Source organism: Mustela nivalis, assembly GCF_964662115.1.
Source record: "Mustela nivalis genome assembly, chromosome: 10".
NCBI classification, from domain to species: domain Eukaryota; kingdom Metazoa; phylum Chordata; class Mammalia; order Carnivora; family Mustelidae; genus Mustela; species Mustela nivalis.
In genome coordinates this window covers 44,647,630-44,666,832 of record NC_139029.1, presented here as the reverse complement: position 1 = coordinate 44,666,832, position 19,203 = coordinate 44,647,630, and the positions used below count along the sequence as shown (strand labels likewise).

The following is a 19,203-nucleotide window of genomic DNA, read 5'->3' as shown; positions in this document are numbered from 1 at the left end:
ATAACAATCATTCTTTACATTTGGGGCATTTTCTTCTGTCTTCTTATACACTTAAATACTTTTTACAAAAGTAGTCTCATATTGTACATCCTACTGTCCTATTTTTTCCACATTAAACTGTTAAAAATTTATTTTAAGGTCATGAATATTCCTCTTCATTATCATTTTAATGGCTTCATAACATGACTAGATCAAAATTTATTCAGATCACTACTGTTGTCAAATCTCTTTATTTCTAATATTTCACTGTTATAAAGATCCATGGATATCTTTATGGCCAAATCTTTACACATACCCATAATTATTTAGGATGAATTTCTAAAGTGGGTCATAGGCTTAACCAAATTTTAAGGCTTTGTTATACATTGCCATATTGCTCTTCTGTTCATGGCATAGGATTTATTTTGTCTTAAAGTTGTAAATGCTTGCATAGTACTTGAAATAATTTAAAAGGAGCAATTTACCTAGCTATGCATGTATTGGGAAAGAAAGAGAAATATATCTACAATGTGCCAAGAGCCCAGATTTCTAGAGCAGATAGCTCACAATTTGTAAGTCTTAAAGTTAGTTGAATCCATCATGTATGGTTCCTTTCCTATAGATACTAGAGAAAATTTAGTTTTACAAGAATCAACATTTTGCTTTGTTTCCGTCAACTTGTCTTTGCTCTCATAAAACCACATTTTTCAGATCAACTAAAGATGTGGAGTCACTGACTCGGGGGCTTTCTAGTAGATCTCCCAAATGCTTACACGTGCCATGCCCTTGCTGACATCATTCTTTCATTTAATCCCAGAACAGCCTCACTTTTTGGAAGAGGAAACAGAGCTTCAGAATGGTCGAGGGGCTTCTTCCAATTCACACAGAAGTTGCTGACTGATAAGTCTCTCCCTTGGGAGGAGTACAGTTTTCACTACTCTGTGTTGCCTCTTCATGGACTCTAATACTTCATGGATTTTACGCCCCCCACATCCTACCAACTTACACTGGCATTTACATTTATATTAAAAATTGACCTTTGAGAATTGCACACAAGTTCTGGTTCCAGCCTTTGCTCTCTCTCTCAGTTCTTGTTTATTTTAATTAGCCATTTAAAATTGTACATAGCGCCCCAACAAAGGAGAGTTTCATATTAATGAGGATTAATCACATGTAAACAATAAAAAAATATAAATTAACCCCAGCAGCGATTGCTTATATATTCTGAGATATGTCTTAATATGCCTTTTATTCAACAATGAATAATGGGTTGTGGTTTCTAAAAACCATATGGTAGAAAATATTGGGAGGGAAAGATATTTGACTCTCATTACCATAGATAATTTAAAATATGTAATTAATGAAGTAGGGTATCATACAGTATAGTGAGATCAGAAAAAAATGAGTCCTCAATGTTCAGGTTACTGATGTTTAGTAGAAAAAATTGATGATCTGAGGTCAGACATCCTTTGCATTCCATTTTGACCTCTTAATAGCATGAGCCTTTGGACAAGTCCCTCTTCTTTCTGAAAATCTATTCAAAAATATAACAATATTTTCTTTGGATACTTAGGAAAGCTGAATTCAGTATCAAATATGACAGTCTAAATAGCAGAGTGATGTTACAATATTGACAGAGGAAAAACAGAATTTGGAATGTCAATATAATGATCAAGAATGACTACACAAGGCCCACCACCCATGGTGTCTCTTAAGAGTCCAGTGAGTTGTTAGGCATTGAGCAACCTGTCCTGGGGTCCCAGTAAGAGACTGGGGAGTCAAATAGGGTTCAATAGAAAAGTTTTTGTCTGGGGAGTAGGAGACCTTATTTGGTCTTTGCTGTGTGGATTTGGCCACATTTTATTCTCTGAGCTTAAGTTTCTTGGGATGGATGTAGGAATATCCTTAGCATAGTTTTTTGGTTTTGTTTTGTTGTTTTGGTCTATAAGAGGTTCTCAGTGAATGCAAGCTCTCTACCTTTCTCCCTTTATTTATAAGGAGAATGTTAGGGTAAACGTTATCTAAGTTCCCTCCAAGTTCTCAAATCCATATTACAATGGGTTCTTATTTCATTTTCGTGATGCATTCTTGATTGACTCAGTTCAGAATAACCCAGGTCTTTTCACTTGATTCCCATAATCATAAAATGTCATAGCTGGAATAAACCTCCGAAACCGTCCAACCCCTTATTTTACTCACAAGTAAATGAGCTCATTAGTGGGGGTTGGCAGGAATGGACTTGGTCAAGGTCATACCATAGGTGGGGCCAGAGTAGAGAACACCATCCAGGTTTTCTGACCCGCCCCAAGGCTCTCCACCCACCCTTTCCCCTACTTCTAGCTGCCACTGGTATGTTCCTGCTTGCAAGGCAGCGTGATTTGCCTATCTTGTGTTAACATTATTCTAGCATGTAATGTCTGTGTTTAAGGCAATGACCTGAGAAATACTTTTATTTCCAGTGATGCACTTTTTTGCAGGGTTTATTAATTTTATTTATGTATTTGATCTCTCAGATGAAATAACCCACTAATTAGTGGGACAATTTACTAGTGCTCTCTGCCAAGGGTGCTTTACAACATCGGAGCAATCTTGTCCCACTGTGGTGTCAGCATATCCACTTTCTGCCCTGCTGCCCTTCACTGTAGCCATCAGACACACATGGCCATCAGCCCCAGGCTGGGGACTGGTGTCTCCAGGGACATGCGGAGATGTCGGATCATAAAAAAAAGGAATTTTCGCATAGGGGCCTCCCCAGAACTTATTCCAGAGACAGGCTGCTTTAGTAGGCCAAAAGGGGTAAGTGTGGGCCCCCCAGAGAGCTGAGCCAGCGGATTACCTGAACTGCCCAGAATGTGAATTTCTAGAGAATGGGAGAAAGCAATGTGTGCAACAGTGTTGCAAGTCACAGTTGAGAAGGCCCATAGTCCATCAAGACCCAGAGTAAATAAAGCAAGGAGCCAGACAGGAAGACTGATATAGACAATAGCCACTGAACATTGTAAGATGCAGGCAAGGGTGGGAGGGATGCCAGAAGACCCAGAGTCATTGGAACAAATAGGACAGGATAGTACTAAAGGGGTTTTTTTTTGGGGGGGGGGGGTTTGGTTTGGTTTTTCAACTGGCTTTAATGTGAAGTGCATGGACATCCTTCTCCAACAGCCCGCATCTGTGCTCTTTCAACGGCCAATACTTTCTCATCTGAGAATCAGTCATAGTCTCTTGTCATTATTTCCTTGTCTGTCCCCGTCTGACTGCACACACCATTATATCACCAGAGCCTAGAACCCAGGTAAGAAATATAACACAGTTAGTAAACATTTGTTGAATGAGAGAATGAATGGATGAGTAGATAAATGAATAGGTGAGTCAATCTGTCAGAGCTGCTGGGGGTCAAAGACCTATGAGCTGTATCCATCTGTTGTCTTTGATGTAATAAGCAGAACCCAACGAGAGATCATCATTTTCAATTATTTATATTTACTGTAGAATTACTTAATGTAGCAAAGAAGCATCCAACATAAAAGTATCTAACCTCTCTTGACTAAACCTTCCTTCTTATTAGTGCTTAATTACATCGCAGGCACCCGAGAAACAGTTTCATCTGGAGTAGAGGTAAAAGGTCACCTTACCCTAAACATTTAGGTGATATCTCTGCTGGCCCACTAGTTGTCTTGTGGGTATGGATGCTGCTATACATCGACACCGAGGACTGCATCTAGCATGAGGGTTCTTGTCAGAACAACTTCTAAAACTCTAGCCAGAGACTGGCTGGAACTCTAGGAATAAGGAGGGTAAGTGGAACCCTGTAATGGGAGTTATGAAAGCTCAGGATCCTCTCACTCTGTAGTGGGAACCCCTTTACTGTGATTGGCCGCCTTAGGGGTGTTACCTTTGCTATGATTGGCTATATGCAAATTAGCAGACCCCCGCATGTTCGTTCATCCTAGATATAATTACTGTATCTATCTCTGCTACCTTGATTCAACTGCTGTAGAGTTTTGGGGGACTGTGCAGATGAGGTGATCCTAACTTGTTGATGCTGTTTACATGTGACAGATCTCACTGAGACACAAGCAGTTCTCATGTGTTGGTGATGGTCCTAATTTACGTATTTATCTTCTCTGTGCTCAGAGAGCCGGAGGTTCTAGACCCACACAGATACCAGGACATGGGCACGCCTTAGAGATCTTTGGCAAATACCTAGAATTATTTGTATAACAGTTCTACTGATAAGGCCTGCCATTCATCCCATGCCTACCACATAGCAGCTACTCTACTAAGGTCTTTCCATACAGTACTTAATGATCATAACAAGCCTACAATTAGGTTTTCTCATCCCATTTAAAGTGAGGAGAGTGAAGTTCAGAAAGATGAAATAACTTGTCCAGAGTCACACAGGGCCAATTGTGTCAATCAGAAAACATACTCAGTTTCACACAGTAGTGGTATTAACTGACAAAGATGGAGAAACTGTCCAAAAAAAAAAAAAAAAAAAAAAAAAAGATCAAATGAAATTGAAAAAGCAACTATCCATTGACTTTCAGGAATTGAGGAAGGTAGCAAAAATAGTGCATATTTTGTATAACAGTGGTTTTTTCTGGGAGCTGTGTTTGGGGGCTCTGGGCTTATTCCCAAGTCTCCAAAAGTAGAAACTTTTCCAAGCTTCCATACTGTCAGCTGACAAACCGTAGTCTCATTCTGGTCAAGGACCAGGCAGAATGCATGTGGGTCCATACTGTTCCTTCCAGGTGACTAAAATAGACTTTCCTATGTAGTCAAGCCTGGCAAGGACAAGTTGCAGTTTTATACAGCATTCCTCAGGGGTAGAGGTTCTTCACCAAAAGTTGTAAACTATTGCTAGATCTAACCATGAGTATTTTTTTTTTTTTTTTGCAAAGTCTAGATGTCTGATATATTTAAAAGAAGTAGGGTTTTTTCTTGTTATTGTTCCTTTATATTTTTCAGTTTGTGTATTAAATCAGGTATTAACACACACTGGATGGTCTTTCCCTAATTTTGTGTTTCTTCATGGCACTTACCACCTGGCATACTTTTTTTTTTTTTTTAAGATTTTATTTATTTATTTGGCAGACAGATCACAAGTAGGCAGAGAGGCAGGCAGAGAGAGAGAGAGGAGGAAGAAGCAGGCTCCCCGCTGAGCAGAGAGCCCGATGCGGGGCTTGATCCCAGGACCCTGAGACCATGACCTGAGCCGAAAGCAGAGGCTTTAACCCACTGAGCCACCCAGGCGCCCCACCACCTGGCATACTTTATTGCTTTGTTTAGTGTCTCTGTTTCCTGAAATGTAAGCTCATGAGGGCAGGGATATCTGTTTAGTCTGTTATTAAATCTCCAATGATCAAAGCGGTATTTGGTACAATTAGGGTCTCAGCAAATATTTATGAATAATAATGAAATTATATATGTATATGTGTGTGTATATATATCCATTATATATATATGTGTGTGTGTGTGTGTGTGTGTGTGTGTGTATGGATGGGCAAATGGACAGATGCATCACAGTTGACAGGGCCCATACCAATTTTAGGACTTCAATAAATGTCACCTTCTGAGTAAAGTCTTCCCCTAACTACCTTGTTTGAACTTGAGGTCCCACCTCAGCCCTCTTTAGGACCCCCTCTGCTTCTGCTTTGTCCACGACACATATGAGCATATGACACACTAGGCATTCAGCTTCTCTTTGCTTAGGGTGCATGGTCTCCCTCCTCTAACGACTCAATAGAAAAACATGGGCATATATAAAAGCAGCAGAAGAAACCTAATAGAAAAATATAAATTAAAAACAATGCAAGAATGTTCAATCTCCACTAGTAATTAGAGAAATCCATGCTAAAATATAAGGCATTTTATAGCCATCATTTTGGAAAAATTTAAAAGCCTGGCAATAGCAAATGTTGGTGATGCTATGAACTCATTTGTATGAAGTGCTACTGCCACTTTGTAGAGTCACGTGTTACATCTGAGAACTCTAAAGATGCCTACACCACAGAGAAATCTCACGTATATGCGTCCAGTAACTTTAGCAATGTCCGCTGCAGCATTACTCCTTTTTACACATCTTGGAAACAGCCCAAGTGTTCATCCCTATGAATAAGAAAGAATATAAACATATAAAATACTATCTAAATGTTAAAATGAAAGAAGCCACTTCTATCAAAGCAGCAAAATCTTTAAAGCATATTTAAGAAAATAAGCAAGGTTCAGATAGATGTCCACAGTGGGAAAGCATTTAAAGTTTTAAAACATGCAAAACACTGCTACATGTTTTTTGTGGATGCAAGCATGTATTAGAAGCAGAAAAACGTACATGGAAATTTAGGCCTGAGTTATTTTTGTGGAATTAGGAAGGAATTCATGGGATAACTTGCTTATATTTATAGTGTTTATTTTTAAAAGAAAATATCTGAAGCAAATATGACAGAATGGCAATATCTCATAAGGCTGGGTGACTGTACGTAAGTTTTGGTTATAATTGTGTCTATACTCAACTTCATGCTTGAAATAGTTAATAAGAAAAGAAATAGGAGGGTACTTAAGTGTGACTGGCAGGGAATAAAGTTCAAGCCATAGCATATCAAATAATACGGTGTGACATCGCAAAATTGTAAACTGAATTTTGTCGCTAATCATGACTGGATGCAAACCCAGATTCAGTACCTTATTTTCATAACACTTCATGAGATTAGGCTTGGAACCTGATATTTGAGGTTTGAATCTTGACTCTCATACTTAATAACTATTTAAAATTGGGCATCAGGGGGCACCTGGGTGGCTCAGTGGGTTAAGCCTCTGCCTTCTGCTCAGGTCATGATCTCAGGGTCCTGGGATCAAGCCCCGCATCGGGCTCTCTGCTCAGCAGGGAGCCTGTTTCCTCCTCCTCCTCCTCCTCTCTCTCTCTCTCTCTGCCTCTCTGCCTACTTGTGATCTCTGTGTCAAATAAATGAATGGAATGTTAAAAAAAAAAAAATTGGGCATCAGTTTTCTCATCTTCAAAATGTAAAAATGAGATAAAATAGAGGAAATCTTTCCAGACATGGAAACAAACCATGAGAGACTTAACGCTAGGAAACAAACTGAGCGTTGTTGGAGGGGGGTGGGAGGGAGAATAGGGTAATTGGGTAATGGGCATTAAAGAAGGCACGTGATAGGATGAGTACCGGGTGTTATCTGCAACTGACCAACTACTGAACTCTACATCTGAAACTAATTATGTACTATTGTATGTTGACTAATTGAATTTAAAGTTTTGAAATATAGAGGAAATCAACAAAACCAAGAGTTGGCCTTCAAAAAGATCAACAAAACTTGCAAACTTCTAGCTAGATTGATTAAGAAAAAAGAGAAGACTCAAATAACCAAAATCAGAAATGAAAGAGGGGACAGTACTACCAACATTAGAGAAATAAAAACAATTATAAAGCAGAAAAATAGTATCTCCTCATAACAACTATTCTGAGGATGAAATGAGGTCATATCTGTGCGGTGTTCAACATACGCCAAGGCACATAATAAGACAGAAGGCTGATCTGTGTTATGAGCTCCAGTTTGTGATGTAAAAAAGCATGAGCTTGAAGTCTACTTTGAAAGCCATGCTTTCCTCTCAATTTATTTGTTTCGGATAATAATCCTACCAGGTTGGTGTTGTTATTATCCCATTTTATATGTAAGAAAACTAAGCCTGACAGAGGTCAAATAACTTGCCCAAGATTTTCCATCTCTTAAAAGAGAGATGAGATTCAAACCAGATCCACCTCCAGAAAAATATTACTGTAACTTAATTTCCTGGGTCTATTTTACTAGTTTTATGCGTAAGCTAAGTTGAATTTGTAATCCATCTACAGTAATCTATTCTTTAGCTTTTCTTTTCTTTGAATATTGAGTCAACCAGCCATTGCTGATTAAAACTAATAAGAAGTGTCTTCTTGGAGTATGTATATGTAAGCCCAAACATGTAAAATATCTGCCATCGTGGGATGTTATTACTAGATAAATATTCCTGCCTTAAGCAGATTTTTGGTCTTGGAATATATTGGAAGATCAGTAGGCTGTGATATTCCATTATGTTGAGTTTCTCTTTCTCCCTCTTTTTTTTTTTTTTTTTTTTTTTTAGTTTCACTGTCTTCCCTTGAAAAATGATTATCTCTCTGCTTTCCATCTTCTTCTATCTTCTGTGAATCCAAATGGAACTTAACTTTTATTGTCACCAATTATTTTGAATGAACACTTTTCTTAATGTAATTTTCGTCAAGTCAGTTCCATTTATTAAGTCTTCATTCATTCATTCATTCATCATTCATTCATTCTTTTATGCAGCAAACAAGTGCTGATCATGAACTCATCTCTGGGCTACGTTCCTAGGAAATAAGGGTATATGTGCTGCCGAAGCGAGCACGGAAATAAGGGTTACTAAGACTAGAGAGAGCCAGAGGTAGAAATGGCAATCCCAGTACAGTGTGACCTGCAGATTGGAATGGGTGCTGGAGAGCATGGAGTCCGCCGTTTAATAGGGGGATGCAGGAGAAGTGACACAGAAATGGCGATGTTGCACCTGAAACTTCTATCTGTACATTTATTTACTGTATAGAAAATAAAGCATGATCTTTGTAGAAAACTTGGGAAGCATAAAAACAAGGGAAAAATAACCTATAGTCACTGTTAAAGAGCTGATATATTTTTTAAGACCGATTTCTACATGGATGCATTCAAATTTAGTAATCTTATATTACACATATTTTCTCATATCCTGAAAATTATAAAAATTATTTTTATACGTGTATAATATTCTTCCATGTAGAAATACTAACATTCACTTTATCATTCCCGTATCAGTTGTTTCCCTCTTACACATAACATTGTGTTGATAATCTCTGTGCATAAATATTGGCCTGCATAAATGATTATTTCCTTGAGAAGGAATCCTGAAGGTGAATTACAGATGAAAGGGTATGATCGCTTTTAAGACTCTTGACATTTTCTCCAGTACCCTCTTCTTTACTGATCTCAAGGCAAGAGCCTAAGCCTTTAAGGGAGTCAGATGAATTACAAATTAGAGAAGTTCTTTAAAAATTCCTACACACAGGGGGGCACCTGGGTGGCTCAGTGGGTTAAGCCTCTGCCTTCGGCTCAGATCATGATCTCAGGGTCCTGGGATAGAGCCCTGCATCCAGCTCTCTGCTCAGCAGGGAGCCTGCTTCACCCTTCCCCTCTACCTGCCTCTCTGCCTACTTCTGATCTCTCTCTCTCTCTCTCTGTCAAATAAATAAATACAGTCTTTAAAAAGTTCCTGCACATAGGGCGACAGGGTGGCTTAGTCGGTTGAGCAGCTACCTTCAGCTCAGGTTATTATCGCAGAGTCCCAGGATCGAGCCCAGCATCAGGCTCCCTGCTCAGCAGAGAGTCTGCTTCTCCCTCTGGCCCTCCCCCTTCTCGTGCTCTCTCTCTCTCTCAAATAAATAAATAAATAAATAATGTTTTTTAAAATTCCTACACACTTCTGCGTATGTGTAGATATGCATGTGAGTGTATACACACATGTTCCTGAGGAAGAGATACCCACAGACACACACATATATCCTGATCCTTCAAGAGGCATTCTGTACCCGCCTCTTGCGGAGCACTTAAAATGGGCTGTCTGTTGATTTCCTTTGTTAGTGGTGGTGCCTTTGTTTTACCCACCGTTGTATATCCAGTGCCTGGTATGTGGTAAGCAGTTAGTAAATGCTTCTTGAGTGAAAGGGAGGGAAGGAAAGCAAGCCCATTAAATAATTGTTTACTTTCTTAAACATCTTGTTTTATTCTTTTTCAGCATCCAGCAAGACATGGTGGTGAACCCTGGCTATAAGTCTTCATGATTGAGCGACTCTTTTGCACAACACAAAGGTAAATATTTGAGGCTGGTCGACTTGCTGGTTATTAGGAAAATCTTCCTCTCTGGGAAGACGACTCACAGATGTCTCTGAGTCCAAGTGATGGCTTTTGTGTTTTGTGTTCCTCCTTAAAACCCCCTGGAGTGTTCATGGCACCTTTGGGAGTAGCTGCTTAGGATGGCTCTTCTCCTGCCTACTTTGTGTTTGCAGTTAGAGAAAGGGAATATTGATTCCCTTTCTTCTTTTCTTTAAGCACGTAGTAAGCGTCATTAGGAGTTTCAAGTTTTCCTGTCTGGATTTTCTGACTCTCCCAGTAGGTGGTCTCAAATTGGTTTGATTTTAAGCACAACCATATTAGCTCTCCTCAAATGCCCTCTGTTTTAATATATTTACCAACAGAAGGAACCGTTCTCAGTTGTTGAAACTGAAGTCAAACCGTGTAAGATAAATGTTTCTACGCAGAAAACAGACTTGGAGATTTACAAGCTTAAGGAACAAGTATTATTATTTTGAGGTCCTAAACTTTTAAATGATGGCGACACTGAAATCTCTACTTCATACCGGGAGCCAAGAAGGCACAATTGAAAATGCCTATTCCTTTGACAAATTAGAAGCATTCATTGCAGTATCTATTTCTTGTTTACCAGGGATAATGCCGAATGAGTCACAGACTGGGTAGATTGATGTCCCTTCTGACCACTTTTAATTAGCACTGCCTATTAGGATGAACAGAGTGTTGCTTTCCTGCCATAGATTACCCCTCAGCCCCCCTTAAATAGAATAGAAATCTTATTCTCCACAAGGTAATATTCATCTCTTCTCCAACCAGACAAGCATAGAAAATTAAACAATGGTCCGTTAAAAAGCCCAGATAATGTATTTATCATTTCCAGTTTATGTGAGTTTGCAAGGCAAATAGAAGTGGGAGCTATTCGTTATGGGACCTTGGGGAACAACGGGACTCGGGAGGGAGCTGGAAGGCAGGAGGATCTGAGACTTGTAAAAATTCATTAAAAATATGAGGTGCTATTGGAGACAGAGGAAATTAATTACTCTCCGGGACTCAAATGTCACTACTCATTTAAGTGACCTGGCAAGGAGGCTGAGAAACCTGTTCCGCCAGGGTTTCTGTAGTGGAGAAGGCTGGGAGCTGGGATTCCTCAGCTGTCAATTTTTGCATTTCCTTGGTGACTTATTGACATGTTAACCTGGCTTGTGCCCCAGCCTCCTCTAATGAGTAGAGTTAAATGAGAAATAGGGGCTGGGATTGGGGGGGTGCACTCTCCCCTCTATCTGGCCGGGTTATGCAGACTAGCTCACCAGGCAAGGACCTGAGGGAAGCCTGTAATTTACCGCAATGGAGAGAAGAGGCTGATCATTTGCAGCTGGACAGAGTTTGGTCTTTTATTATTGCTTTTCCATCCACAAAGCTATTCTCTGAGGTGGAGTGAATTTGGAAAGACAAATTAAGGTTTTCTACCTAAGGAGGACTGGGGAGCAGTAGCTTCTGAAAACAGTCATCTTTTCTAGATTGCCTGTGTAATAAGTCTCTCTAATGCATTCTGTCTATAGACAGAGGTTGAAAATATATAGATATGTGATGACGTAAAAGTTTAAAATCAGTAAACACTCGGAATAGTGGAGTAAAAGCTTTCTCAGATGTGCGCCTTACCTAGACTGGAAATTCAAGATTTTATTCTTGAACTCTCCTACTAACCAGCTGTGAGAGGTAGCCCAAGCCGTCATAATGCTCCAAGCCTCTGTTGTATTATTTATACAATGGGAACAATACTGTCCATCTTCTGTGATCGTTACGGACCGTGTATCCAAAAGAGCTTTGAAGGGTGGAAATACATAGGTGGGCGGTGGCCATATCACCTATTGGTATGTTTTGTTGTTTTAAAAGTCCTTGCATTTTAAACACTGGGGCTGCTCAGTGATCTCTGTTCCTGTGTGGGTCAAAGTTGAAGGGCTCTGTAGGATTCTTTCTGGCTTGTTCATGTGGGGAGGGTGAATCAACAGGCCAAAGAAGAAAGCACTACTTTGGGAAAAAAATGTTCACATGGTGTTAAAAAAAAAAAAAAAGTGAAGCATGCTTTGGAGGGAGTTGGAGGCCTGGATGTCCACCTCTGGGAGCAGTCCTAAGTACCATGTCTCCAATTCAAGAAAGTCCTGTCTCTTTGAAGCAAAGACAAATCATGCATCGAAGGTAGTAGAAGAGATGTTTGAAGATTATTCATCTATTCCTAGGAAGAGATGATGAGAAGATAAACGAGGGCAGGGTCAGTGGAGACAGAGAAGAACAGAGGATTTTAAGTGGCCTTGGAAAGGAAGGACTTCCAGGCTTTCACAGAGTTGGGGGGCGTGCACTTTGAAGAGGGAGCAGCACAGTGACTAAGATGTAGAGGGTTCCCAAGGTGCTTGTAATGTCGTTAATAGAAATGTGGGAAAGTGCAGGATATAGACCTTCTGCTCAAGTAGCTCAGAGAGGTAAACAGGGATGGGGCAGACCAGACAGAAATCCGGAAGAGCAATACTGGGGAGAGTGCTGAGAGGGAGGGTGTCTCAGAAGATGAGCAGCCCTGTGCTGGGAGGGCAGGGTTTGGAGGCTGGGCATTGCGCCAAGCAGCTGCTCTCAGCCTCAAGGAACCAGAGCCGCCCAGCTGCACATTGCAGATGCTGGTTTGAGAGCAGCACACTCAGCAACCTGAGTTTTGCACCCCGGCATGCCCTCAGTGATTTTCCAAGGCTTCTGTGCTGTTGTTGTCTCCTGGAGTGGACTTGAGGGACTGCCTGCCTATTCTCATTAGCCAGCCCTGTAGTGACCGATCCAGAGCATGCACAGAAGACATCCCCAGGGACCCAACTCTGAATAATTGCTACAACTACTATCCCCATTCCTGTGTGTTCTTTGGAGCTTTTATGTCACTTACCTTTAAAATTGCTTGAAAGCTACCAACTGACGTAACTGAGCTATTGGCTCGCTATTTATTGTGTTAACGACATGTGTCCATTTGCATTCATTTCTAGCCATCACGTCATCATAGTGAGATAGTAATAAGACAGGAAAATTTTTTTCACACCAGTCTTCCTCCCTTTTACCTTCCTTTGTGAATTCATCTCTTTGGTGCCTCCTATTTGCCCCCCTGTTTGTTTTATTTTCTCAGATTCTATTTACACTTCTATCTTTCCTCTTCTGATAAAATCACACATCCTTCAACTCAGTTGGACGTAGGAGATCCTTGATACGGGGCGAGGGGGCCGTTCAGTTGTAAAAACTTGGAACGTTTTCTTAACCACATGGCAGCTTTCTATATCTGGTATTTTTGCTGGTGGTCATGTTTGCTGAATGTCTTAGACTGGAATTCTCTGTTCCAACACATAATAGCTGTCGAACATCAAGCAAATCCACTTCTTTGGGCTTGAATTTTCACATTAGTAAAATTACAGTAAATTATAGTAATAATACTTTTCATACAAGATTGTTAAAAGAATTTAATGAGAAAGTGAATGAGAGAGAGTCTGGCACATTATAGATTACCAGTGAATGTTAGCTGCCATTGCTTATAATAACATATAAGGAGATATATATATATATATCCTCAAAATGTAAGAAGCAGATGTGTTGATCTTTGGCAACAAGGAAGGGAGACACTAGAAAGACACCCTCCCATTCTTTGGTTGGCTTAGAACATGGAAATCCCTAGTGATGTAGGCATTGAAAGCAGCCAAGTGTGTGGGTGCACAGGAAGTCTTCCCCAGCCAGACAGTGACCTGGGTACTGAACACTGAGCTTCTGCTGGGCATCTGGAGAGCATCTAAGTCAACCTCGCCTCAGATACAATATTCCTTCCAGATAGTATGGCAGTTTGTGATATGCCAGCATGTCTCCCTTGAATTGCCTCACTCGGAATTCAGTTTCTTGTATGTTTCCAATTAGGGTGGAACATGGGGGAGGTTCTTCGGAGACTGGAGGATAGAAGGGAACCGCAGCCACTCTGCAGCACACGTGTTGTTGCTGACCGGCTGACTCCCCTGGTTGGCACAAAGCTGCATCTGGGTCCACGGCTGCTCTCCCTTTCCTCCGATCCTTCTCCGGCTTCTCCAACTCCTCATCCAGATGTGTGTTCAGCTCCTTGGAGAAAAGGCCCCAGCTGCAGCAGCTCACCCACATTGGCAAGCTGGGAAGCCGTGAAAGTCAAGGTTGCAGTTAGTTTTCATGGAGTCTCAGCGCATGCTTATGGGTGGCCGGCTGCTCCTGCTTCTCCCCATTATTTGTGTCCATCTTTCCTTCCTAATAGCCTGCCCAGTGGACTTCAAGCTTCAGCATCAGACATGATTCAACAGACATGCAGACCTCTTAACCACATCCCACAATTGCTTATGGTCAAATTCCTCTTTAAGCAAATAATACATACATATTTATTTTTTATATATGTGTGTGTGTATATATATAGTATTTATTTATCAGAGGAACAGGAGCAGAAGCAAGCACTAGAAGATTCTATACAGGTTTGGATATGTGTGTATATCTACCAGGGCTTGTTTCTGCCTCCGTGGTTGATCTCTACCTGATACAGCAGCTCATAAGCTTTTCGTAATAGAAAACTCTTCACTCCACAAAGCAGTCCATTCCTGTCCTACCTCCCAGCCACCATTTCCTCTCTCTGTGATATGACACACACAAAAAATTAAATCTGTAAGCCAAAATGTTGTTTTTCAGCCCAGGATGTATCTCACTTTCTCCTTGGGATCTCTGCCCCTCTCAACCCAAAATGTGTGCATAAACTCATGGCTGTGACCTCACCCACTGAAATTTTTCCTCTCTGGTTTCTCACCTTTTGAAGCTTCAGAATTGGACTCTTCATGAAATTAACCCTATAAATATGAATATACTAGAGAGACTCTCCTAGCCATCCCATTTCCTCAGACCTATCTCCTCTTCAAGCTCCTCATGCCTTGAGAGACAATCCCTTGATTCTGACTGTTTACAAGGCACAGTGTGGTATAGTGGGAGGAAAGCACAGAATTTAAAGTCGAAACACCTGTGCTTGTCTTCTGCCACCACAGACAGCTTGACTGTGTCTGCTTGTTATGTAGCTTCTGAGGGCCTCAGTTTCTTCAGCTGTAAAATAGGTTTACTAATAGCTGACCTACCTGTTCTCGGGCCCTCTGTGAGGTCAGAGATCCCTGACCAGCTCTGGATGTTTGAGCTGTTTGTCTGTTCTGGATATCTGTTTCCCCAGTCTCAGATTAATTCAGATTAGGGAAATGCCAATTATGATCAGATGTTGAACCTTAGAATTCATAAGACAGTAGCAATCAGAACACTCTTATTTTTTAATGAAAATAAATACCTTGAAAGAGTTGTAACCTAAATTCTTATACTATTCAGAGTCTACCGTGGTAACTTTTCACCCAAATTGTTTCTCAAAGATTTAGGTTGAAGCAGTTGAGTGAACAGTGGTTGCTTTAAAGATCGGTATATAGATCAAAATCACTTACAAAAAATATTACAGAGCTGACCAAAAAGAGCAGAACACCTAAATAGGAAAGAATGACTAAAAATTTCTCCTGTTTGAACCAGAGTTTAAAACTAATAAAAATCGAATGCAAAAAGTATAACAGGATGGAACAATTATTGAGATGACTACAAAAAGGAGCTCACAGTTATAATGAAGTGAGTTTTAAAAAGTGATACATCCAAGTAATGAAATCAAGAACATACAAATGAAACTGTTATGAATGGATAACATAGATGCCCATTCAAAGAAAGAAAGAGCCTCTCTGTCCTCTCTGGCAGAGAAGACGTTCCATGTAAGTAGTATAGAGGACACTGGGACAATCCTATTCTTTTTTTTTTTTTTTAAGATTTTACTTATATTCGAGAGAGAGAGAGAGAGAACAAGAGGGGAGAAGGTCAGAGGGAGAAGCAGACTTCCCACAGAGCTGGGAGCCTGATGTGGGACTCGATTCCAGGACTCCAGGATCATGACCTGAGATGAAGGCAGGTGATTAACCAACTAAGCCACCCAGGTGCCCCTGGGGCCATCCTGTTCTTAAGTGTGGCATGGGCAACGAATTATGAGCTCACAAACCTGGTTAGAAAAGTCTTTGTAATTGGCAGGTATATGACTGCCATGTAAAGATGTGGAGACGAGTGTGACAGCTGAAAGCCACGTTTGTGGCCAGCGCTCACCCTGCTCCCCTGCACACACTTATCGTTGAAGAACAGCCAAAGTTGAAGAAATAGCAGTGTTACCCTCCCCCTCGCTGCATTTGTGCACTCGCACACTCATGCACACTCACGCACACACACCCTGCCTTCTCACAATGATCAAGGTTTTGCTATAGCGCCTTGACTGGAACGTGGTGGGTCCTCAAGAAAGTGTTTGTTGGAAGGGTGTGTGTATTAATGAATTGCCAAGGAACTCAAGGGGAAAGTCTAGAAATATCAGTAGACATGACAGCATCCTGGACAAAATGAAATGGAGGGGAAAATGCCCAGGAGAATTACTTTACCAGAGATTTAACATGTTGATGTTCATAACACGTCACGTGCGAAAGGTGTCCTCTTCAAAATGAATGAAGCCACAGAACAGGATTAAATTGGCACAGCTGGAGGAGGTCTGCATGCGTGTGAAGAGCTGAATGTTCTCTCCAGGCAACGAAGAGAGTTGGAACATGAGGATTCTGATTGTTAGTGTTGGGGAGAAAATGAATTTGAACCAGAAGACACCAAGGGTTGATAAGAGAATATCGGGGCTTGAGGGAGGATATGGATATGGAGCAAGCTCAGACCAAGAGAGCGAAGCAAAGAATGAGAGTAGAGGGAGGTCTGTGGGAGGGGAACTTGCTAGTTCGGAGCAGCACAAGAAAACCTAATGAGGTCCTCCAGGGCATCTGGTCAACGCGGGCCCCCACTGCTTGGGACAGGCTACCTCAGAGTAGACACCTAAGGTTAGGGAGTCACTTTCCCACGGGTGAAGAAGACCGGCTACAATCCTGTGTGGACATGTCTGCATCCTCTGCAGAGTGGGGAAATTCTTTATGAAATCACTTAACACGGTGTACATACTCGTCTGTTTGTATTCTTCTCTTACTCTTTGCATTCTGTGGTGCCAGGTCCATGGATTTTGGGATTTTTTTTTTCCAAACCTTTATTTACAGCCTCTAACTTTAAGAATTAAAAAAGAAATCACCGAACCGAGACCTGTCTGGCTGAAATCTGTGATCTGCCCACTATTCCCGTAAGCTTCTGAACCTGCCGTTGAGTAGATGCTCCCTAAAGATTTCTTGGAGAGAAGGAGGGGTGATAGATAATGATAATCAGGTAGAGAAGAAAATTAGAGTACAGATAGACTTTCACAAGATCTCTTCTGAGCAGATGTAGACAAATGGGCCTGACACATGTATTCTTCAGAGATATCCAGATAGTCCAGATATCCAGTTATCCAGATATCCTGTGGACTGAACCACAGAGAGGGAACTGGGAGATACTTACACCACTCAAGTTTGGGATACATCCACAGGGAAGCTGGACCGTAGCCAAAGCGTGAGAATGTCAGAATGTCGGGAGAGGGAATGAGACCGAGTCTTAGGTGAAGCAAAAAACCCTGCTGGCTGACTCTTCTGCAGTGAACTCACCCTTCCCCATCTCCCCTACCTCTCTCCTCAGGCCTCATGTTGCTACTTTTGCCCCTGTAGCACCCTTAGAAGAAATTCTTCTCCCATCTAGGGAAAAGAAAACTAAAATTCACATATTCAGAGTTTTGCAAAACCCACGAATGCTGGGAATGAATCTGAAGGCAAGTCACCAGGATTAACCTGACGTCGGCACCAAATATTGTGAGCATGTCTGAATTTGCTGCAAGATGATTCTCTCCAAGGAAATTTCACCAGGAATTTTATTTGACAGCCAATTTTGTTGAGGCCAAGCATGTATCTTCCTGTGAACATTACCAGGGGAAATAAAAAGACCATCCAGCGCTTGTGTGCCCCTAGATTTTTCACCTTTCTGTGTTTAACACGCTGCTTTAATGTTCCTGAAATGCGGGTGTCTTTATTTATCAGCGTCTCTTAGCTGGAGACACTCGTTCTGGGTGTCCCATTGAAGGTAATGTTTCCAGATGGCTTACAAATTAGGTTCAATAAAATGTAGTCATTCTTCTCTTTTAGTGAGTTCTTGGTGCTGAACCTATTTGACTTCCCTAACATCCTATTTGAGTTGTTAAATCCTAAACATGGATTGATTAGAACAGGGGAATAGGCTCTCAGGTTAATGTATTGGGCTTTCTGAAGTGAAAAAAAGAACCACTTTGGAACTAAAAGCCTGACTTAATGTTCACTTTGCCACTTGTCTTTTGTGTTGACTTAGTTTCCTCTGTCTCCCGCCTCTCTTGCTCCTGCAGCCGCAGTCCCCTGCAAAGATGGGAGTCAGGGGCGACTGGGACAGGCAAGTGGTAATATACAGGGAAGATATTTGGCAAAGTATAAAAAGTTATAGAAATGTAAGCTGGTGTCGTACAGTTAAATTTAAAAACATGAAGAAGAGGGCATTCCATTCCAGGAAACATGTTCCTTCATTTAGAAGTTTTCAGAAAGAAAAATGGCATCAGGACATTCTAGGACCAGAAGGGATCTCAGAGATTATCTGCTTCCGTTTCCTTTTTGACAAATGAGGAACTTGAGTCTCCCAGTGAGGTGGTAACTTGTGTTAAAGCACACAGCAAATGCTATGCGGAGCTGAGCCTGAAACTCATGTGACTTGCTTCTCCATTCTTCTCCTTCTTCCCACGAGCCTCTACTCCTTTCTTTCTCATAGTCCTTTATGGAATGACTCAAACCAAGAACGTCAGACCTCACATGCCAGGGGGGAAGCCCATACCCGCCATGCCTATATTTTCCAGTGTATGCATGGGGACTTTCTGTAGCTGCACTTAGGAGAATGAATGTTGTAGGCCTTGGAATGGTGGCCTATCCAATGTGATTTCTGCTGGACTTTGCAGAGTTTATTCTTTTGTCGCTGAAGGGAATACTGAAAGTTCCTGTCGATACTGTCTCTGAAACATACTGAAACATTTCTTTCCTTCCCTCTCCAATGCATTATACTCTAAGCTCCCCAAGGGCAGGGATCTCTCTGTCTCCCCTTTTGCAATACTTCCCCAGTGCCTAGCACAATACCTGGCTCACAGCAGATGCTCAGAAGGTATTCTTTCAATGAAAGCATGACTCCCAGCTGCCATTGCCTTTGCCCGAGGTCACACTGTCTTATGAGCGTGGTTAAGTCCTCAGCCTTTAGTCTCACTCCTTCCAGACCCTCTTTTGCATCACTCTC

General features: G+C 41.2%; 1 protein-coding gene across 3 annotated transcripts in view; it reads left to right on the top strand.

The window, feature by feature from the left end:
• The window catches only part of DAB1 (DAB adaptor protein 1), a 1,133,179-nt gene that overhangs the window by 525,506 nt on the left and 588,470 nt on the right, over positions 1-19,203 (top strand). For all 3 annotated transcript variants that reach the window (XM_082688114.1, XM_082688113.1, XM_082688115.1), the window contains exon 4: positions 9,806-9,879. The gene's annotated coding sequence lies outside the window, so the exon portion shown is untranslated. The remainder of the gene's footprint in view (positions 1-9,805; positions 9,880-19,203) is intronic.